We start from the raw sequence: 24,578 nt of genomic DNA, 5'->3' as shown, positions 1-24,578 counted from the left end.
TCATCAACCACAACATTGATAGATTCCATCATTACTTTTGTTCTGGAATTAAAGACTCTAAATGCTCTGCTGTTTGTTGAGTAGCCAAGAAATATTCCTTCATCACTCTTGGGATCCATCTTCCTTCTTTGTTCACGATCAGTCAAGATATAACATTTGCTACCAAACACATGGAAGTATTTGACAGTAGGTCTTCTTCCTTTCCAGTAGCCTGTTGTGAACATAGCAGGCTGTGTTCATAGCTTCAGCCCAGAAGTGGTAGGGCAATTTCTTAGCATGAATCATAGCTCTGGAAGATTCTTGGAGAGTTCTATTTTTTCTTTCTACCACACCATTTTGCTGAGGGGTAATGGGAGATGAGAACTCATGACTAAGTCCTTCAGATGCACAGAATCCAGCAAATTTGTTGTTCTCAAATTTTTTCCCATGATCACTTCTGATTCTGATAACCTGACTTTCTTTTTCTCTTTGAAGTCTTAGACAAAGATCTTTGAAAACTTCAAATACAATAGAGTCTTCCCTTATAAAATTGACCCAGGTGTATCTTGAGAAGTCATTCATCACCACATAAGCATACTTTTACCCACAAATACTTTCCACCTGCATAGGTCCCATCAAGTCCATGTGGAGAAGTTCCAGCACTCTGGAAGTGGTGTCATGTTTGAGCTTCTGATGTGACATCTTTGTCTGTTTTCCAAGCTGACATTCCTCATAAACTCTTCCTTCATCAATACTCAAGTTTGGAATTCCTCTGACAGCTTCAACAGATATAATCCTCTTCATTCCTTTAAGGTGCAGATGGCCCAATTTTTGATGCCATATCTTTACTTCTTCTTCTTTGGCTAGAGTACGCATTGATAAATAACCAGTTTCTTGAGAACTCCACATATAGCAGTTGTCCTTAGACCTGACTCCTTTCATGATCACTTCATTTTCTTTATTAGTAATCAGACATTCAGTTTTTGTGAAGTTTACAGTTAGACCTTGGTCACATAGTTGACTGATGCTTATTAGGTTTGTAGTGAGTCCTTTAACAAGTAGGACATTGTCAAGGTTAGGGACTCTAGGGCAGTTTATCTTTCCAATCCCCTTGATTTCACCCTTTGCTCCATCACCAAAGGTTACATAGATGGTGGCATGAGGATGAAGGTCAGTTAGTAGGTTTTTGTTTCCAGTCATGTGTTTGGAGCATTCACTGTCAAAATACCAGTCTTCTTTGGCTGAAACTCTAAAGGAAGTGTGAGCTATTAGGTTAGTAACACCAGTCCTAGGAACCCATTGTTTTCTGTTGACAGTGATGTGATGTTTGGGTCTAGGTTGATGATGAGAAGGACTAGGATAGCCATACAACTTAAAGCAGAATGGTTTCCTGTGACCAAATTTTCCACAGTAATGACATCTCCATCTTTGGTGTTTTCCTTTATGTTGTCTTCCCTTATGATGTTGTGACACATGATGTGACATCTTTGGTTTGCTACCAGTGTGACTACACTCAGGTTTGGATTCATTGAACCCAAGGTCAGACTTGTCTCCTGCCATTTTTCCAGTCTGGAGAATTTTGTCTAAGGTGTCAGATCCATTGTTTAGCATTCTGACATACTTTGTCATCTCATCCAGTTTGGAGTTCAAGAACATTGCTTCAGTCTTCAACTTAGAGATGGTTTCCAAGTGTTTTGCCTTCTCATTCTCCAGTTGTGCTATCACTTTCTTCTGACTTTCAACTTGTTGACACACTTCTTCACTTCTGGACACAACTTTCTGTAGGTAGTGGCTAACTCATCAAAGGTTACTTCATCATCACTTGAGTCTTCATCAGAACCCCATCTTCCAGTCAAGGCAGTCACAAGATTTGCAGACTCTTCTGTTTCACTTTCATCAAACCAAGTAGCACCAAGACTATTCTTCTGTTTCTTGAGGTAGGTCCCACATTCAGCTCTAATGTGTCCATACCCATCACATTCATGGCACTGAACTCCTTTTCCTTCTTTGGACTTTTCATCAGATCTTGTTCTTCTTCCTGCATTATTGGACCTACTGATGTCAGATGAGATGTTCTTGACATTGGACTTAGACCTTACATCCATCTTTTTCAGAAGTTTGTTGAACTGTCTCCCTAGTAATGCTACATCATTTTCCAGATCTTCATCAGTATCTTGACCACTTTCTTCCTCTTTCTCTTCAGTATTTGACATGAAGGCTATGCTTTTGACTTTCTTTTCAGATCTATCACACATTCCCAACTCAAATGTTTGGAGGGATCTAATTAGCTCATCCACTCTCATATTGGAAATTTCTTGAGACTCTTCTATGGCTGTCACTTTCATGGCAAATCTCTTAGGAAGTGACCAGAGTATTTTCCTCACTAGTTTTTTGATCGCACCGAATTACATCGTATTTTTGACTCGAATTTCACATGTTTATTAGGACTTTATCTTCATTTTATTTGTATTATGCCCTTTTTTCTCTTGTTTTCATATATTTAGCACTTTCGGACACTTTTGGAAGAAACGAAGCAAAAAGACCTAAAATTAGGGTTTTTCGGCGAAATTACACACATGGCGTTGCACATGGCGTCCGCTATAGGGGAAGCCATGAGTCACCAGCCCTCAACTAGGAGGTAACCGCCACGTTCCCATGATTCACCCCATTTACACACATGGTGGGCGCCATGAAGGGATGGTGGGCGCCATCTTTGGAAATCTCGTTTCCACTAAAGCCCACTAAGGGGAAGTTGGAGGGCACCATGGTCTTTACAAACTGATGAGAATCTCTATAAATAGCTCATTTCATTTCATTTTCTAGCATCCAACTTAGTTTTACAACACTAAGCATATAGTTTTCATTTTTAATAGCGAAAATCTGTCACATCGGGGGGTTATCGCACCATTGTGAGATTGAGTTGGGTCACTTCGAGTTGCTGTCGTCTTTAGCTTCAGGAGTCAGAGGTTTATTTTTGTATCAGAATCGAAGCTTCCGTTTGGAGCAGGTTCTTATTTATCGCTTTATTTATTTATTTTCCGCATTGCTTTTACTTTATTTATTTCCCGCATCGCTTTTATTTTATTTACTTTCCCACACTCGCTTTATTTTATTTATTTCCCGCATTGCTTTTACTTTATTTATTTCCCGCATCGCTTTTATTTTATTTATTTCCCGCATCGCTTTTACTTTATTTACTTTCCCGCACTCGCTTTACTTTATTTATTTCCCGCATCGCTTTTATTTTATTTACTTTCTACACTCGCTTTACTTTATTTATTTTACGCATTTTACTCGCTCTCTACGCCTCACATTCTAAAACAAACTTTTCATCATGATTAACATTGTTATGTCTGTTTGCGTTACCATGTCTGGCTAAATCTTTTAAAGGTTAGAATGTAAGGACCGCGGTTAAAGTAATGTTTCACATATTGAAATCTGTAGAAATACTCTAAAGGCTAGTTTGATTTTTAACTTAAGTTTTCTAAAACAAACTTGGTTAGTTTTAATTATTCGAGAAGTGCAAAAGCACCCTGGCATAGTAACTAGGAATCTTTACCATTTTAAGGAAAAGCTATTTTTGAAACTGTTTTCGGATGCATTGATAGGTTTAAAATCAGTAAACTCCTTAGGCAAACTTTCCAAATCAAAATCACTTTTCAACTAAATCTATGAGTCTCATTTCTTAAAAATAGGTTTACTACTTTAGCGTTCTGCGCACCTTTTATATGTGACAATAAAAGACCTTAATTTAAGGGTAAACTCGGTTCTGAATATGCGAAAGCGACAGTTCTCGTTAAATGGATTCTTTTCAAGAGTAGAAAATATTGCCTCGTAAGTAGTTCTATTTAGACAATTGAAACATCGCTTAACTGACGTGAATTACATTTGACCTGTCTTTACCTGCATTTATTATTTACCGTTATTTTGCAAACCAAATATCTCTTTTATACCGCCTTAGATAAACACCGTAACGATAGTATTCGATAGATTGACGATTGGTCTCTGTGGGATCGATATTCTTTTATATTACTTTGACGTTATTCGTGCACTTGCAAATCACAACGATCAAGTTTTTGGCGCCGTTGCCGGGGACCAACTTCGTCAAATTTCGTACCCTGTTGTTACACCGTATAGACTAAGACATTTTTAGCCGGCAAATGCGAAGAACCCGTAGTACCGGAAATTTAGTAGATCCTTTAGCGGAACCCAAACGTTATACTCGTACACGCCTCTTACTAATCCGAATTAAGAAAGTTGTCGCCGAGAATTGCGATAGGCGACCTCTTAAGGAATTTTCCCAACCCTCTGATGAGGAACCTAGTTCGAGTTTAGTAAACCCCCTTATACCTGCTAACAACTTCGAACTAAAACCGTCTTTGCTGCAATTAGTACAACAAAACCAATACGCGGGTCTCACTACTGAGAACCCGAACCAACATTTAAAAGTTTTTATCCAACTAGCCGATACCTTTAAATCTAACGGCGCTTCACCCGATGTGATCCGTTTAAGATTATTTCCTTTCTCCCTCAGGGATAGAGCACGTTGATGGCTAGATTCACTTCCAACTAATTCAATAACTACCTGGGAAGACCTTATGAGAGTATTCCTTGCTAGATATTTCCCCCCTAGTAAGACTGTTGTTCTTCGAAACCAAATAACTAGATTTGCTCAAAACCAATGAGAATCGCTTTTCGAAGCTTGGGAGAGATATAAAGAGCTATTAAGAGTCTGCCCACACCATGGCCTAGAGTAATGGCTGATCGTTCACACCTTTTACAATGGACTCCATTATAATACCAAGATGAGCATCGACGCTACCGCAGGTGGCGCGCTAATGAACAAACCTTATCCAGAAGCTTGTGACCTAATTGAGGATATGGCCCAAAACCATTATCAATGGGGAACTGAACGAGCATCACTAGAGAAAAAGGAGACCCAAGGTGGAATACATGAGGTAAGCTCCTTAGACATGATGCAGGAAAAAATGGACGCTTTAGCCCTTAGGATCAAACATATGTCTATAAACACTAACACCGTAGCAGTAGTCCACACAGAGTGCAAACTCTGTGGATCTAAAGGACACGAATCGGCGGAGTGTAACCTTTTAAACGAACTGAATACCGACCAAGTGAATTACACCCAAGGGAACCCATTTTCAAACACTTACAACCCTGGATGGAAGAATCATCCAATTTTCTCTTATAGAAACCAGAACCCTGTCCAAAATAATGCACCTTAGAGACCGCAAGGTTATCAAGCCCAAAAACCAAACCAACCTATGCAAGTTGTGCCCTAAAAGTCTAACCTTGAGAAGATCATGGAAAGCTTTATATCGGGCCAGACTCAGCAAAATAAAGAATTCCTAAACCAAAACATTCACGTGAACGAACTTATAACGCAATTAGGAACCAAGGTTGATCAGATAATCACTCACAACAAGATGCTTGAAACCCAGATCTCATAGGTAGCACAAAACCAAGCCCCACAAACTACACCTGGAGGCAAATTTCCTGGACAACCTCAACCGAACCCTCGAGGGCAAGCTAATGCTATCTTGTTACGAAGTGGAACCGCTTACGAAGGGCCTCAGAACCCAGCAATGAGCGAGTCCAAATCTTCTAAAGAGAATGTGCCTACCAACCAAGAAGAGGAACTAGAGGAACCTGAGAAACAAACCAACCAAGAAGGTGAAGCCAAGGGTAAAACTTACAAACCACCGCCCCCATACAAACCACCAATCCCATATCTGCAAAGACTTAAACAAACTAAAGTCAATAACCAATATCAAAAATTTATAAAAGTGATAGAAAAGCTTCATGTAGAGATACCTTTCACAGAAGCTATCACCCAAATTCCGTCTTACGCCAAATTTCTCAAAGAAATCTTAACCAACAAGCGTAGGCTCGACGATCCAAAACCCTTGGAATGCAACTTCATTTATGAGGATAAACTTGCAAAGAAGGAGAAAGACCCTGGTAGTTTTTCTATACCTTGCATTTTAGGAAACCATGTGATCGACAAAGCTTTCCTAGACTTAGGCGCCAGTGTAAGTTTAATGCCCTTAGTTGTATGTAAGAGATTAAACCTAGGAGAATTGCAACCAACTAAGATGTCTCTTCAATTAGCCGATAGGTCTGTTAAGTATCCTGTAGGCATTTTAGAAGACATCCCGTTTAGGATCGGTCAACTTTATATCCCAACAGACTTTGTGGTCATGGATATCAAAGAAGACGAAGATATCCCTATCCTTTTAAGTAGACCATTCTTATCAACAACCGGAGCTATAATAGATGTCAAAAGAGGGAAATTAACCTTCGAAGTAGGGGACGAAAAGATCGAGTTCATTCTTTCGAAATTCCTGATGGCACCAATTCTAGGAGACGCATGTTATGCGATCGATATCATAGATGAGTGCATAAGAGAATTTGATCAGGAAGAACCTAAGGTCAAACCATTTTCAAACCTGAATGAAGAGGATGACGAGTTAGAGGAAACGAAACCTCTCACTAACGAATGTTTGGATCTTACTCCAGACCCTTCACCTAATTCTCAAAAACCATCCCAAGAACTGAAGGAACTACCCAAGGACCTAAGATATGAGTTCCTGGATGAAGAAATGAACCGCCCAGTAATAGTTAGTGCCACCTTAAACCAAGAAGAGATGAATCGACTCTTGAACATTTTAAGAAAATACCCCTCTGCCTTAGGGTACAACATCTCTTATTTAAAAGGTATTAGCCCATCCGTGTGTATGCACCGGATCTCACTAGAGGAGGATTCAAAACCTTCCAGAGAACATCAGAGGCGAATTAACCCTGTGATGAGAGAGGTGGTGAATAAGGAAGTCCTTAAACTACTGGAAGCTGGTATAATCTATCAGATCTCTGATAGTAAGTGGGTAAGTCTTGTACATGTGGTACCCAAGAAAGGAGGCATCACAGTTGTGCAGAACGAAAAAGGAGAGCATGTCGCTAAACGCATAGAAGGAGGATGACGTATGTGCATAGATTATAGGAAGCTCAATAAGGCAACTAGGAAAGACCATTTCCCCCTTCCATCCATAGATCAAATGCTGGAGCGTCTTGCCAGGCAATCTTACTTTTGTTATCTTGATGGATACTCTGGATTTTTCCAAATACCCATACACCCCGAGGATCAAGAGAAAACAACCTTTACCTGTCCCTACGGAACGTTTGCTTACAGACGAATGTCGTTTGGACTCTATAATGCACCAGCTACTTTCCAATGTTGTATGATGTCAATCTTTGCAGGTTATCTCAATGGAATCATGGAAGTATTCATGGACGACTTCTCAGTGTGTGGATTAGACTTTGAAGACTGCCTTATTAACCTTGAGAAAATCCTAGAGATATGCGTAGAAGTTAACCTAGTGTTAAACTGGGAGAAGTGCCACTTTATGGTCAAAGAAGGCATAATGTTAGGACACATAATATCTGAAAGAGGCATTGAGGTCGATAAAGCAAAAATAGAAGTTATAGAAAACCTTAAACCTCCTAAGACAGTTAGAGAAATCCGTAGTTTCCTTGGACACGCCGGTTTCTATCGACGCTTCATAAAAGACTTCTCTAAAATAACAAAACCCTTGACCGGCCTTCTGATGAAAGACATCAAATTCATTTTCGATGAGAAATGCATCAAAGCCTTTAACCAGTTAAAACAAGCGCTAATCTCAACACCCATTCTACAAACCCCATATTGGACTAAACCCTTCGAAATAATGTGTAATGCTAGCGATTTTGCTATAGGAGCTGTTTTAGGGAAGAGAAAAGATAAGAAACTACACATAATATATTACGCTAGTAGAACCCTAGACGCCGCTCAATTAAATTGTACAACAACTGAGAAGGAACTCCTAGTTGTAGTCTTCGCAATCGATAAATTTAGGTCTTATCTTGTAGGATCTAAGATTATAGTCTATACAGACCATGCAGCTATCCGTTACCTTCTGAGCAAAAAGGATGCAAAACCTAGATTACTCAGGTGGATCCTTTTGCTACAAGAATTCGATTTAGACATTAGAGACAAAAAAGGAACAGAAAACGTAGTTGCTGACCATCTTTCCAGATTAGAGCATTTAAAGCCAGATCATTTACCCATAAATGATGACTTCACTTATGATAGACTAATAGCTAAAATAGATACCACTCCCCTTGAACCTGATAGAGACAACCTTGGGACGATTTCAGAAATTAGCAAAGTACCATGGTACGCTGATTTCGTGAACTATCTAGCCGCTAATATCATACCACCTGACCTCAACTATCAACAGAAGAAGAAGTTCTTTAAGGATATAAGATACTTCTATTGGAATGAACCACTCCTTTTCAAAAGAGGAACAAATAACATATTTCGACGTTGTGTCCCGGAAGAAGAAGTCAGAAACATCATAGAACATTGTCATTCTTCACCTTATGGTGGACATTCAAGCACATCCAAGACATACGCTAAGATCCTTCAAGCTGGTCTTTATTGGCCGACATTATGGCGTGATGTCCATGCTTATATTGTCCGATGTGACCGGTGCCAGCGCGCTGGAAACATCTCAAGACATGACGAAATTCCTTTGAAGAACATTCAATAAATAGAACTATTTGACGTTTGGGGTATTGATTTTCATGGGACCTTTTCCATCTTCATTGGGAAACAAGTACATTTTGGTAGCAGTTAACTATGTGTCCAAGTGGATAGAAGTTATAGCCGCACCCACTAACAACACAAGAGTAGACATCAAGATGTTCAAGAACAATATTTTTCCCAGGTTTGGAGTTCCACGACTTGTCATAAGCGATGGTGGATCGCATTTTATATCCAGAATATTTAACAAGCTCCTAAGGAAATATGGAGTGAAACACAGAGTAGCAACACCATATCACCCCCAGAATAATGGTCAAGTGGAAGTATCCAATAGAGAGATTAAGCAGATCTTGGAGAAAACTATATCAATATATAGAAAAGATTGGTCTGAAAAGCTAACAGAAGCACTGTGGGCTTACAGAACTGCTTACAAGACCCTCATTGGAACTACACCGTACCAGTTGGTCTACGGGAAGTCATGCCACTTACCTTTTGAACTCAAGCACAAGGCATATTGGGCCATCAAGACCCTAAAATTGGATTACTTAGCATCTAGCAAGAATCGAGTCCTTGATATTCACAAATTGGAGGAACTTCACCAGAACGCTTACGAAAATGTCGTTATATACAAGGAGAGAACCAAAGCTTGGCACGACAAGAGGATCGTGAAAAAGGAGTTTAATATAGGAGACTCTATTCTTATCTTCAATTCGAGATTACGTCTTTTTCCAGGTAAGCTGCGTTCGAGATGGACAGGCCCCATTGAGGTGTCCAAAATCCTGAAATCTGGAGCAGTCGAAATCCGAAACAACTCATGCAATCCATTCATGGTAAATGGACAAAGATTGAATCCATACCAAGGAGGTGACATACCCACAGAATGTCATGACCAGACCATGACCGACCCTCCAGTTCCTGCCTCTAACATATAAAGTTCGAATCGTCAAGCTAACGACGTTAAACAAGCGCTGCATGGGAGGCAACCCATGACTTCTTTTCTTTTACTTTTACTCTTTTTTAGTTTATATTTATTTGTTTTATATGTATGTATATCTATGTGGAGACTAACAGTTATAATATTTGTGATTTCAGGTGTCCTTTATTTCTAATCTAACTTTTCAGGAATGGAGAATATCGACACCATGCCAATAATCTTCCGTGACCCAGTCCAAGAGAAGCGTTACAACATGCTTTCACAACGCCCAAGGCTGCCTACTAGATATCCCGACTCGAGCTGCATGGAGGAATTGGGCATTGAGCCTAGTGTCAGGCACTTATGCAATCAGTTACAGTGGGACGAATATACAGATGCTATGCACGTGACTTACAGGAACCTGACTTTGGAGTTCCTGAGCTCGCTTGTCTACGAGCCTTACGTTGGTCATGCCAGCGATGGAGGATACATTAACTTCAGATTGTTCGGGGTAGAATATACCTTCAACCACAAGCGTTTCGGCGACTTGCTTAGTTTCTAGACTGCCTATGATGCTTCGTTCGAGCTCCTCATGATCTACTTTCTGAGCCGAGAAGTCAAGAAGTTTTGGAGCGATATCACATGTGGAGGTAGTCCTGACCCCTCAACCCAGATCTCCAACAAAATTCAGAACCCTGCTTTCCGATACTTCCAGATGATCATTGCCCACACCTTCCTGGGGAAGAGTGACCCTGATGCGCATGTGAGTGCCGAAGAGATCTTCTTCATGTACTGCACTACTCAGTCACGCTCGGTAGACTGTGGAGCTTTCTTGATCGAGAGCTTACACCCTACTGCTCGCTCTGCTGTGAGCCCCATTCATGTCAGAAGCACTATGACCCACATAGCCTCAGCCTTGGGACTCGATAGGAGACTGTCTCACCTGACACCTTATTGCAGCTACACCTTGATGGATGCTAATTTTTGCCTGGACCGTGGTCTGATGAGGAGATCCTCTTTCCATCCGGATCAATACAGACTGTTAATTGAGGGTGAGACCATTCACTACTTCACTTTACCTGACCCTCAGGTGACTTGTGTCATTGATCAAGCCAACTGGGTCTACGCCATAGAAGGGAAGGGAGAGACTGTAGATGCGCCAAAGATTGCACCGATCAGAATTAAAGTCCGCACCAATAATCCTAATCTCCAGACTCCGAGCATGCAGTCCGAATTGGTTAAGCTTCGCATGGAGATAGCCGAGCTTCGCCAGGAGCTTGCTGATGTTGCCCTGCAGGTCGAGGTAGCAATTGCCTCTCACGACACCGAGACTGATATGCTGCATGATGAGATCGCCGATCTCCGACGCCAGATCGCAGAGATTCGAGGCTACGAGGTCGAAGAAACTCCACTATATCCAGAGTGTTGATGCCATTATGGACCGAGAAATACTGTTTGAATTTCCCTATTTCTTTTCCCGTATTTATTATTCATGCCTATTTCTATCATTTCCTATGACATTATGCTTGCGTTAATTTTGGACTCGTGAATTATTATTGACTCTTCACACACACACACACACACACAGAGACACACACACAGACACACACACACACACACAGATATATATATATATATATATATATATATATATATATATATATATATATATATATATATATATATATATATATATATATATATATATATATATATATATATATATTATTATAATTATTATGTTTTTTATGTCCATTGTTTTATTTTGTTTTATTTTGTTTTACTTTACTATCTTATTTTGTATTATTTTATTTTGTTTTATTTAATTTTGTTTTGCTTTATTTTGTTTTATTTTTATTTTCGTTTCATTTTATTTTATCAAGCTTAAAATCAAAAACAAAAAAAAATAGCATTTGTGGATACCTATATACACCCCCCATAACGAAAATGAAGACGAGAAGGATTAAGGCCCAAGAAGCAAAACAACACAACCGGCCTAAACTATTTCCGAAGACATGGCGGGCGCCATGAGCTCTGTGGCGGGCGCCATGACGTAACTGTCAGATTTACCTTTTCCACTATTTATACCTTCTTCAACATTTCCAAACCTATTCTCTTCTTCTCCAAACTCTACCAAATTCATAAGAATTTTCAATCTTCTCACTTTCACTACAAACCAACAATTTTCCATCTTCACTTCTCCAACCCTCCACCAAAAATCAATTAAATTCCATTTTTTCCTTTCTTTTCTATATTTACAAATTTTTCTCAACAACCTCCATTAATGGCCGGAATGGAGTTTAACGACATCACTCTTCGTCAAGGAAAGCCCGGTGAGCAACAAAACAAGATTTTGCAAAGATTGCAAACTCGGGAGATCCTCTCTACCAGGTGTGTCGACGAAGACTGTTTATACACTCTAGGCACATATCATAGTGTATTCCACATGCTAGACAATTTAGGATGACACGATATTTTTGCTAGCAAAGCGCCCACCTACGATAGGCTCACTAGGGAATTTTTAAGTTCCCTGATTTACACTATCCATCCCGGCACTGCTAGCACGGTAGGTACCATTTATTTTAGGATGTTTAATGTAGAATACAAGTACACTACCGATGCTTTAGCGGGATTGCTCGGAATGCCTTATGATGATGGTGCTATTTGTGAGACGCCCTTAGATGGTGAATGGGCAATCGAGGCATTTACCTTTTGGAACCGATTATCTAATGTGAATGTCACTTCCTTTGAGGGAATTTTGGCTTCTAACATCCATAACCCGGCCATACGTATTTTTAGATATCTTTTGGCATGTACTATATTTAGCCGGGAAAATTCTAACAAAGTAAATGCCCGAGAATTGCTATTTTTACAGGGGTGCGTTACTAATCGCTGGATCAATCCTGTTCCTTTCATGTTGGCCCATATGTCTGCCATCCTTAAGAAAGGAGGAACCATCTCTTTCGGTGGTTTAATTACCTCCATCGCTAGAGTGTTGAATCTACACGCTGAGTTAGCTACCTTGGAACCCCTCCCTCACCGCACCATTAACTTGAAGTTTTTGAAAGATATGAAATTATGCAAGGTGCGGCGAGAAGGTGGTTTCTATCTTATGATACATGGTACAGCTGTACCCAGCGTTGTCCTACCTTGCTTTCAGCGTACGGATGTGCGACATGCGAGGAATTGGACATACGATCTTGATGCTCCACCATTTACCAGTCCTTTGCCACCTAACATTCCTATGGACGAAGGGAAAGGAACCGATGATGAGTATGACCGACGCGACCAGTCGCCAACTCATGATATTCCTGTTGCATCACCTGCACACACCGCACCTTCTTCCTCTAACCTTTTTGCAGGTACCACTCCTGGTTTCTACATCACCGAGGAGATATGGCGCAAGCACATGGCTCGTGAGGAAAGGCGTGACACCCTCCTGAACACCATAAACCAACAACTGTCAGACAATATGAGTTTTATCGTAGCTTCCCAGCAGCGTAGTGAGCAAGCACATCGGACTGTCACCGAGTCTTTGCTTGCGATCACTAATGAGCAGCAACGCATGCGATAGTCTAATGAGTGTCACTTCACTCTCATCGAGGCCAACCAAGGAGCTCTCCTAGGTCGCTCTCGGCAGCTGCAGGAAGGACTTAGTACTCGATCCAGACGTCGTCGACCCAGGCATCCTGACCAGGGCGGTGACGGTACCGGTGCTCACCCCTAGATCTCTCTCTCTCTCTCTCTTCCAGGTTACTCCTACCCTATCTCACATAACATTGAGGACAATGTTCAGTTTAAGTGTGGGAGGAGATTTTATCGCTTTTCATCTTTCCTTTATTTTTATTGCTTTCCTTTACTTTTAAGTCTTTTTATCGCTTTCCTTTACTTTTAGTATGTTTTGTTTATTTTAGTTGCTTGTTTTTTCCCTTCCAATAAAATAACATGTGTCTGAAGAGTCATCTATGTAAGTGTATCCTTATTTCCCCCATTTCTTTAACCTTACCAAAAAAATTTAGCCAAGAAAATAGTACATCTTGAACATTCAGGCTACAGGACAGGTTTATAATAAGATGTAAAAGACTTGGGAAAACTTTTTCAAAAATCAGTATTGTCTTAACACCTTAGGCTTCATGAGTATAAGAGTCGATCCCGATACCCCATATGTTGTAGCCCCAGTTTTTGTTCCAAATAGGTCCTTAAGTAGTTTATCCTAGCAGTCAGCTTCGGCTTAAGCATGCTCTACGTAGGGGACCGATGAAAATAAGTGAATGATCACAAAAATCCCTGCTTTGTTCCCAAACCGCATGAAAAATCCGGGCTAGGTGACTCTCATACGGTCATTTAACCCAGAAAAAATAAAAACATATGCGGAACATGCAGGAGAAAAATAAAAAAATTAATAATAATAAGCCTATTTGTTTGTTGGTTCAGAGGTATTTGGTACTGAACTTGGTAGGGTGGATCACGATCCAATCCCCCACAACTGCAAATTGGGTCAAATAAAGGGGTTACACCAACTTATGTACCGGAGCCCCGTGCTTAGAAAAATAAAATAAAAAGCCTATTAGCTTGTCGGTTCAGAGGTATTTGGTGCTGAACTTGGTAGGATGGATTACGATCCAATCCCCCACGACCGCAAATTGGGTTAAATAAAAGGGCTACACCAACTCATAAACCAGGGCCCCATGCATAAGATCATAATCACTAACCAGTCACTTTACTATGAGTATGTATAGATAACGGGCTTAATATGATTGCACTTGAATGAAAAGGACCTTAGGAAAACAAAAAGAAGGCTTAGGTATGGTGGGGTGATGTGGATTGACTTGTATAGGAACGAAGCCTACGATCGCAATTGCGAGAAGTGTTACTACAATACCCTTAGTTCGATTCGTTAGTACCTATCGATACATTCCTTTAATGAACTCGTAAATCTTTTTGCATCGAATGAACTCTAGTTGATACTGATTTTCTTGTGTAAACTATAAAGAGTTTTGCTTGAGGACAAGCAAAGGTTTAAGTGTGGGAGAGTTTGATCGCATCGAATTACACCGTATTTTTAACTCGAATTTCACATGTTTATTAGGACTTTATCTTCATATTATTTGTATTATGCCCTCTTTTCTCTTGTTTTCATATATTTAGCACTTTCGGACACTTTTGGAAGAAACGAAGCAAAAGACTTAAAATTAGGGTTTTTCGGCGAAATTACACACATGGCGTTGCACATGGCGTCCGCTATAGGGGAAGCCATGAGTCACCAGCCCTCAACCAGGAGGTAACCGCCACGTTCCCATGATTCACCCCATTTACACACATGGCGGGCGCCATGAAGTTATGGTGGGCGCCATCTTTGGAAATCTCGTTCTCACTAAAGCCCACTAAGGGGAAGTTGGAGGGCACCATGGTCTTTACAAACTGCTGAGAATCTCTATAAATAGCTCATTTTATTTCGTTTTCTAGCATCCAACTTAGTTTTACAACACTAAGCATATAGTTTTCATTTGTAATAGCGAAAATCTGTCACATAGGGGGGTTATCGCACCATTGTGAGATTGAGTTGGGTCACTTCGAGTTGCTGTCGTCTTTAGCTTCAGGAGTCGGAGGTTTATTTTTGTATCAAATCGAAGCTTCCGTTTGGAGCAGGTTCTTATTTATCACTTTATTTATTTATTTTCCGCATTGCTTTTACTTTATTTATTTTCCGCATCTCTTTTATTTTATTTACTTTCCCGCACTCGCTTTATTTTATTTATTTCCCGCATTGCTTTTACTTTATTTATTTCCTGCATCGCTTTTATTTTATTTATTTCCCACATCGCTTTTACTTTATTTACTTTCCCGCACTCGCTTTACTTTATTTATTTCCCGCATCGCTTTTATTTTATTTACTTTTTGCACTCGCTTTACTTTATTTATTTTACGCACTTTACTCGCTCTCTACGCCTCACATTCTAAAACAAACTTTTCATCATGATTAACATCGTTATGTCTATTTGCCTTACCATGTCTGGCTAAATCTTTTAAAGGTTAGAATGTAAGGACCGTGGTTAAAGTAATGTTTCACATATTGAAATCTATAGAAATACTCTAAAGGCTATTTTGATTTTTAACTTAAGTTTTCTAAAACAAACTTGGTTAGTTTTAATTATTCGAGGAGTGCGAAAGCACCCTGACATAGTAACTAGGAATCTTTATCACTTTAAGGAAAATCTATTTTTGAAACTGTTTTCGGACGCATTGATAGGTTTAAAATCAGTAAACTCCTTAGGCAAACTTTCCACATCAAAATCACTTTTCAACTAAGTCTATGAGTCTCATTTCTTAAAATTAGGTTTACTACTTTAGCGTTTTGCGCACCTTTTATATGTGACAATAAAAGGCCTTAATTTAAGGGTAAACTCGGTTCTGAATATGCGAAAGCGACAGTTCATTTTAAATGGATTCTTTTTGAAATTCTGGTATCAGATATGAGATGTCGAAGGTAATGTCACGACACTAATATCTGAGTAATGCAAACAGAATAAAGATAGAGAATAGTAATGCAAGAGACACAAGCAATTGTTAACCCAGTTCGGTCCAACTCACCTACATCTGGGGGCTACCAAGCCAGGAAGGAAATTCACTATAATAGAATCAGTTCAAAGACTCTTCGTACACTTCAACAAGTTACAGTCTTTCTCACCTAATCTCTACCCATGCAACTTCTACCTAAGCACTCTTAGATATGAGAACCCACTCACTTCCCTACAATCACACACCAGTGATTTTAAACAACAATCCCTTGTGAAAAGAAAATACTTTTCAATTACACACTCTTGATTTTACTTCACAATTTCAATCAAGAAGACACACTCTTGATCTTGCTTCACAGCTCTGATCAAGAAGACACACACTCTTGCTTAACAGCTTTAGAGTGACAAATTACAACCACAAATCAGTCCAATTCAATCATCAATGGATGGTTTGAATGACCTACAAGTCTCACGACTAAACAGACACAAACCCTAGCTCTCTCTCTATATTCCGCTCAGTATTGGTTGTATATTCAAACAGGTTTTTTAAGTCTCTTTTTATAGAAGCTTTCAGCTGGGCTTGGACATCTTGAAAACCCTAATTCTATTTTCCAATCAAATCTTTTTATAACAGCTGGTTAGATCTCCTTGGAAAATAAGTAAATCTGGTTGTAATCCATGATTGAATGCGCCAGCTAATCATATCTTCAATCATACAAAGATTGCCATTAATTGTGCAATCACAAAACACCAGACATTCATACTGAATGTTCTGTGTACAGGATGTCATGACATCGGGTCTGACATCCTGGAAAAGTCCTGCATAATCCAATAATTCCTTTTATAACTTCCAGAAGGTACAACCATATCAGATGCCATGACCTTGTGTATGTCATCTGAAACAGTCCTGCATGAACATGTCTTTCATTTAAGATCCAGCAGGTACATCTAATATCAGAAGCCATGGCATTGTATGTGGCATTCTGAAACAATCCTGCATGCACATGTTCTTGAACTCCAGCAGGTACATAGGATATCTCATGTTAAGACATCACACATAACATCTTGTGAACACTCTTTGTTTTATCAAAATTGCTGCCAACACTTAGAATCAACACTTTTCAAGAGTAGAAAATATTGCCTCGTAAGTAGTTCTATTTAGACAATCGAAACATCGCTTAATTGACGTGAATTACATTCGACTTGTCTTTACCTGCATTTATTATTTACCGTTATTTTGAAAACCAAATATCTCTTTTATACCGCCTTAGATAAACACCATAACGATAGTATTCGATAGATTGACGATTGGTCTCTGTGGGATCGATATTCTTTTATATTACTTTGACGTTATTCGTGCACTTGTGAATCACAATGATCATTTTTCATCAGACATCTTCTCACCCAGGGCTCCTGAGGCATTAGCAATTTCAACGATATTCATATGAAATTCATGGATATGTTCATCTTCTTTCATCCTCAAATTTTCAAACTTGGTAGTGAGCAGCTGCAGTCTAGACATCTTCACTCTAGAGGTGCCTTCATGAGTGGTTTTGAGAATATTCCAAGCATCTTTAGCCACCTCACAGTTGTTCACCAATCTGAAGATGTTCTTATCAACCCCATTGAATATAGCATTCAATGCTTTGGAGTTCCCAAGGGCTAGATCATCCTTCTCCTTGGTCCATTGTTCCTCAACCTTCTTCTCAGTTGTAACTTCTCATTCCTTTGTAATAACTGGATGTTCCAAGCCTGTTAAGACAACCTTCCAAGCCTTATTATCCAAAGATTCAGGAAGGCTACCATTCGAGGTTTCCAGTAGTCATAGTTGGATCCATCCAGAATAGGTGGTCTGTGAGCAGATCCTCCGTCTCTATCCATAGTACCAGAAATTAACGTCCCTAGATCTCACCCAGAACCATAGCAGGATGCCTGCTCTGATACCAATTGAAATTCTGGTATCAGACATGAGATGTCGAAGGTAATGTCACGACACTAATATCTGAACAATAGTAACAGGATAAGAGATAAAGAACAGTAATGCAAGAGACACAAGCAATTGTTAACCCAGTTCGGTGCAAACTCACCTACGTCTGGGGGCTACCAAGCCAGGAAGGAAATCCACTAAACAAAATTAGTTCAAAAACTCTCAGTAAACAACTTCAAGTTACAGTCTTTTCACCTAATCTCTACCCGTGTTACTTCTACCTAAGAACTCTTAGATATGAGATCCTACTCACTCCCCCTCAATTACAGCAGTGATGTAAAACAAGTATTACAATAAAAAGAAGACACTCTTCAAAAACACATACTTGGTCTTGCTTAAAAGCTTCAACCAAGTAAACACACACTCATGCTTCAAAGCTTAAAGTGGACAAATTACAACTCAAAAATCAGTCCAATTCAATCATTTATGGATGAATGAATGGCTCACAATACACACGACCACACAAGACTAAAACTCTTATTCTCTCTCAATATTTCGTTCGTTATTTCTTGTGTGTAAAACCAGATTTTCCATGTCCTTTCTATAGAAGTGTTTGGCTGGGTTTAGACATCATAAAACCCTAAAACTATTTTCCATTCATATCTTCTCATGACAGATGATTATATCTCATTGGAAAATAAGTCAATCTGGTTGTAATTACTGATTGAGGGCGCATTCAATCATTACATCAATCACATATAGATTAGCATAAACAACGCAATCACGTAATACATAACATTCAGACTGAATGTTCTGTATACAGATGTCATGACATCGGGTTTGACATCTCAGTAAAATCCTACATATTCACATTTTAAACACCCTGCAGGTACATGTTATCTTATGTCAAGACAACAGTTGTGACAACTTGTGAACACTCTAGGTTTTACCAAAATTGCTGCCAACACATAGAACCAACAACACTTACTTGATGTGAACATATCTTTTTTACATGGCGATTTGCAAGAAGAAGTTTATATTAAAGTTCCTCAGGGCCTGACTGTGTCTGATAAAAAATATTGTTTGTAAGCTAAAACGATCCATTTTGCGGCCTCAAGCAGACTAGTCAGCAATGGAATCAGAAACTTACTAACACCCTCATATTGTTAGGCTAATATCTATCCAAAGTTGAATATTCTTTTTCACAAAGAAAACTGACACTTTATTCACTGCAATTCTGGTTTATGCTGACGACTTAGTTCTTGCAAGAAATTTCCTTGATGAGATTAATCATATCAAACATGTTCTCGATACTACTTATAGTATTAAGGACTTGGGCAACTCATTCGCACCCTGACCTTACTCTATACCAAAGTCTTATTGGTAAGTTGATTTATTTAACTCATTCGCACCCTGATATTATCTTTTCTTTTTACAGGCCCAGTCAACATCTTGTTGAACCAACATGCATCCATATGCATGCTGCTTTACGAATTCTATGTTATGTCAAGACTGCTTCAGCCCTTGGCCTGTTCTTTAAGCATAAGACAAATCTAACTTTAATTGGGTTTTCTGATTCAGACTGAGGAGCTTTCCCATCACTAGAAGATCCATTACAGGCTTCTGTTTTTTCATGGGTACTTCTCTCATATCATGGAAATGCAAAAAGCAACACATTGTTTCCTGTTCATCTTCCGAAGCAGAATATAGGGCCCTTGCCAACACTACTTGTGAGGGTGTTTGGCTCAAGTTTCTCCTTCATGATTTCAACATACATCTCACCAAACCAATCACCATTTACTGCGACAACAGAAGTGTTTATGCAAATTTTCACCAATCCCGTATTCCATGAACGCACAAAACACATCGAGCTCGACTGTCATGTGATTCACGATAAAATTCAAGACTGTTCACTTGATGCCCACTGATTCTGCAAACCAAGCAGCTTCCATTTTTACGAAGTCGTTGCACTTTGGTCCTTTTTCCAACCTTGTTAGCAAACTAGGCTTGCTTGACATACATTCTAATTTAAGGGAGGGTATTAAGTTATAATCTTATTGGTTTTTATTGGTTTTTTTCTCCTAGATAGTTGGCATATATTTTTTGCTTCATTGGCTATATATGTGTAGCCTTTTCTCTGTTTGTATTCGTCGAGTTGAGAGAATATTTTGTTAACAACTCCTTAGTTTTCAATAGAATTTTAATGATTCTTAGTCAAATTGTTAATAGTTATTATACAACGATATGGAGTTAATAATATTTTCTTAAATAATTTGTTTTATGATTTTATAGAATTTAGTAGTAGCAATAGAAACCAAGAAATTGTTGGTCTAAGCTCTAGAGGCTAATACTTTTGATAATTGTATCAAATTATTTATTAAATAATAAAAAGTTTTTTCTTTATTATGTTTGTTTAATAAAGTCCCTAGAATAGTTAGTCCGTTTAATGTATCAAGTGTGACTTAATCATGAGATCCCATTAAATATAAGGACATTATTCTTAAAGTATCTGTAGTCGAGCTTTATTGTGAAGTGGAATAACATTAAAGCATTAAGATTATCATGTATATAGACTGATGATCGCATCTCATGGATCATGGATAAGGAGTTATCAAGTATTAAACATATGTATGAATATTAGGAGTAATATTTATACTGGATTGACCCGCTATGAGAATACTAAATAGAATATTATACAAAGTGTCATAAGGTATTCTCATGGTGATATTGGTGTATACCACCCTTCGACCTAAAACCACTACGGACCCTAGATGTAGAGTCGAGTGCTTTATTGCTGATCAAATGTTGTCCGTAACTGGATGACCATAAAAACAGTTGATGGGTACTCCACGAATCATGTTAAAGGACATGAGTTACCTAGATGGAATTTTCCCATCCTGCGTAACAGGATAAATGTCTAAGGGTCCAATATTGAACTGGATAAGGATGACGCAGTCTATGCCTTGTGTTCAATATAGACATAAGGGCAAAAGGGTAATTATACACATAAGTATTATATAAAAAAGGGATTTGTCAAATCACATGAGATTTTCGTGTCTTGGGTAGTAGTGATGTGTTGCTAAATACCGCTCACTATTTATTATGTTAAATACGTGATTTAATATAATTACCAATATCGCGAAAACCTACAGGGTCACACGCACAAGGACGGATTGATAAGAGACAGAGTAAATAAGGAACACCATAAGGTACGATGCACTTAAGTGAATTGTAGAACATTGTAAGGTACGGTGCACTTAAGTAGAATACGAAATATGGTAAGGTACCACGTGCTTAAGTGATTTTCGATATACCATAAGATATGTGCCACATACACTTAAGTGGGCTTTTTAGCTTGCAACCCACACAAGTGGTTCTATAATTAGAATCCTTGTGCAGAAGCATTTCACTTGATGAAATTTTATTTCTCTCTCTCTCTCTCTCTCACTCACTCAAAGCCTTCATTAGTAGCAGCTAGCACTGAGCATGAAGGAATCCGTTCATGTGGACTGAGTAGAGGCGTTGTCATCATTCAACGCTCGTAATCACTCCTTAGGTATGCATCAAAGGTTTCAATCTCCACAAGAGGTAACATATTCTATCACTGATCATCCCCATTCGTAAGGATCACTAAAGGAAAAAAAATAATTTCCGTTGTGTTTTGGATCGCAATTTTCCTTCAGAAACCCTAACAAAGATGTGGTTTTCTATGAAGTAGCTGCTTTGCTCTAACTAGTATTTGAAGGAGAATGTCTTAACCCTCTAGAAGAGACACTGTGAAGACTTCTAGGTAGAAGACGAGATCCTGGACCCCAACCTATCTCAGATGAAACTTAGAGTTCTCTAGTGCCATATAACTTTAAACCTCCAAGAGCGCATTTCTACCATCAACACTTAGATGACAATCATAGGCGCATCTGATTCACTGAAGTGAAATCTCCTTTCCAACATTTGCAAGGAGGCGTCCTGAGGTGGTTCATGAATCTCTCTCTCTCTCTCTTTTTCGAAAACTAGTTATCAGTACCTCTCTAGTAAATTGGTCCATCAATTTTTAATTAGTAAACATTGTAAGGTATCTACCACGGGTTTGTTTAATGTCGCCAAGGACACTACAAATTAATGAGAGAATACCTCGCCCCTTCAATGAGGAGACCGTCAATGTAATTCATCCAAACTAGGAAATGTTTGTGGGAGCATTCCATAATGGTTCGAGTTGGGCATTTAAACGAGTCTCTCACCTAGAAACCAACTACCTCTATGAACGTAATCATGGAATTGGTTGAATATTACTTCAAAGGTGAAGAGAGCAACACTGAAAAGAAGGTTAAGGACATCAAGGAGATTGGCTCTGGCATATCCAAATCATCGTAACAGCAACGTAAGAGTCATTATACCTTGCCTGTAAGAGAAAAATCAACTTCAATAAAAGTGGGAGGCCCATTAAAAACTTCACGCCCCTTAGCACTCGTTGGGGGGGGGGGGGAATATGGGATGGACTGCTCCACACTCTTGATATTATGCCTCCACTAGCCCCCAAGTCAGATTCAGTGGGGCTTAAACTCAATAGATGGTGCAAGTGCCACAAGGTAATAAGTCATCGCACTAATGGTTGCTTTCAGATTAAAAGGGTGATCAATCAGCTTATCCAAGAGGGTCATCTGAAGAAATATTCCAGAGGAGGCTCTAAGCAGACTAGAAGTAGTTTCAGAACTTAAAGGCGAGATTAGCCCAGAAACCCCAAATCCAGGAAAGACAAGGATCCTGAGAGAATAGTGGAGAACATACTAGTTCACCAAACTCTAAATACTATTTTTGGAGGGTTCATCAGAGAAAGACAATCTAGCTCCCCTCACATGAAATATGCCAGTCAAATTATGGCGGTAGATGACTAACCTACTAAACTAAGGAGATTTCCAAGGATGATCTGGATCCTGAAATCTTCTTTTCTCGAGAATACACCTGATGAATCCTCCCTCATAATAATCGTAACACCCTAAACCCAAAATATGATTTATAAAAACATTGTAAAAAATGTGAAGATAAAAAAAGGGTGTCACATTGACAAAACATCCAACTTTCAAATTCCAAGGTGAAATTTTAATTAAAAAAAATAGCATAAGTAATTAGTTCAAACCAACGTAAGGACATAGAAAAGTATTCTTATCCTGCCCCATTAACGGTCTGGCCGTCAAGATCGTTGACGCCCGTCATCAAGTGATGACTCATCATCTTCTTTAACACGACGATGGGTGGACCGTAACCTAGGGTGATGCCCGCCATCACTACAGAAATGCATCTTTCTGCATTTTCTCTATGAACAAAGATCCAAACCTCAAATTTTCCAATTTTATGACACATAAAAATCTAGAACTTGATATACACTAATATGCAATAGTTTTCACATCAAAGAATACCAATTTGACACATATAACATCAATTATTCATGTTTTATTCATTAAAATCATCACATAACATATGAACCTCAAGAATCAAATTTTTAGCATAAATTTACACGAATTTCACATCAATAATAACAAATTCCGCATCAACAATAGACAATCAGAATCTACAATTAACATAATCATGGAGGCTTTACACAAACCTCACACAATTCACATAACCTCATAATAGAGAAAATGAGCTAAGGGAATCCCCACTATCCCTAAGCTTAACACCCATTATGACATGAGCTCCCCCTACCTCGATTAATCCAAAACTCTTGAGCTTTTTTGGTCATGGAAGTTCCAATGCTTTGAATCTCTCTTCTATGGTTGCCTCAACTTTTCTCCTTTTTCTCTAGTGACATGTTCTCTAAACTCCCCTCACCCTTATATAGAAAAAACAAGCTTTCTTTTTATTTTATTTATTTATTCATACTATTTTCCTTTATTTTATTAAGTCTCATTATTTATCCCATAATTTCTAAATAACCACAACCCTTCTTATTCTCTATTATTATCATATTCATATTAATAAAATTCTTATTTTATATTATTAATTCTCTAAATAATAACACAATAAATCGAAAAGCATACCAAAAATCCAAATAAAAATATAATAAAATTTATGGGGTGTTATAATAATGATCATATGGTCATAAAAGTGTTATGCAATTACAGGAAGTTCAGCTAATGTCCTGTATCGGGACACCTTTGATAGGCTAAAGATGGACCCATATGAACTTTAGCCTTTTAGAGGCTCTTTGGTGGACTTCTCTAGCGAGGAGATTCAGTTAAAAAGTGACATCACTCTCAAGACAATGTTCAAACTTAAGGAGAACGCCAAGATGATCAAAATTAGGTATCTCATAGTTTATGCCTCATAATTATACAAAATAAACATTGTGCAACTTATGTTCAACCTCCTGGGGCCGCTCTGTCAACACTATACTTAAGCATGAAATATCTGTTACCGAATATGCATATCAACGTGATTCAAGGGGATCAAGAAACACGCCAGAAGATGTTACCAAGACAAATTGAGGGTCACAAGGGAGACTATGAGAGTTGTCATCATGCCACATCCACATATCAATGGGATTATTATTTTAGTTTTTCACAACATTACAAAGCCTAAGAAGGAGAGGATCATGCTTAGCAAGGATCTGAAGGAGGTACAAATTGGGGCCCATAAATTCCATAC

At 38.7% G+C, this 24,578-nt stretch overlaps 1 non-coding gene across 1 annotated transcript; it reads right to left on the bottom strand.

Moving 5' to 3' along the window:
• Positions 1-4,622: 4,622 nt before the first annotated feature.
• Positions 4,623-4,729, bottom strand: LOC127089017 (small nucleolar RNA R71). Its single transcript, XR_007790798.1, has one exon. It is a non-coding gene; the product is annotated as a small nucleolar RNA R71 (small nucleolar RNA).
• Between the last annotated feature and the right edge of the window lie 19,849 nt (positions 4,730-24,578).

This window comes from Lathyrus oleraceus, chromosome 5 (genome assembly GCF_024323335.1).
Source record: "Lathyrus oleraceus cultivar Zhongwan6 chromosome 5, CAAS_Psat_ZW6_1.0, whole genome shotgun sequence".
Classification (NCBI taxonomy): Eukaryota; Viridiplantae; Streptophyta; class Magnoliopsida; order Fabales; family Fabaceae; genus Lathyrus; species Lathyrus oleraceus.
The sequence above is the reverse complement of the archived record's forward strand: the minus strand, read 5'-3'. Positions and strand labels throughout refer to the sequence as shown.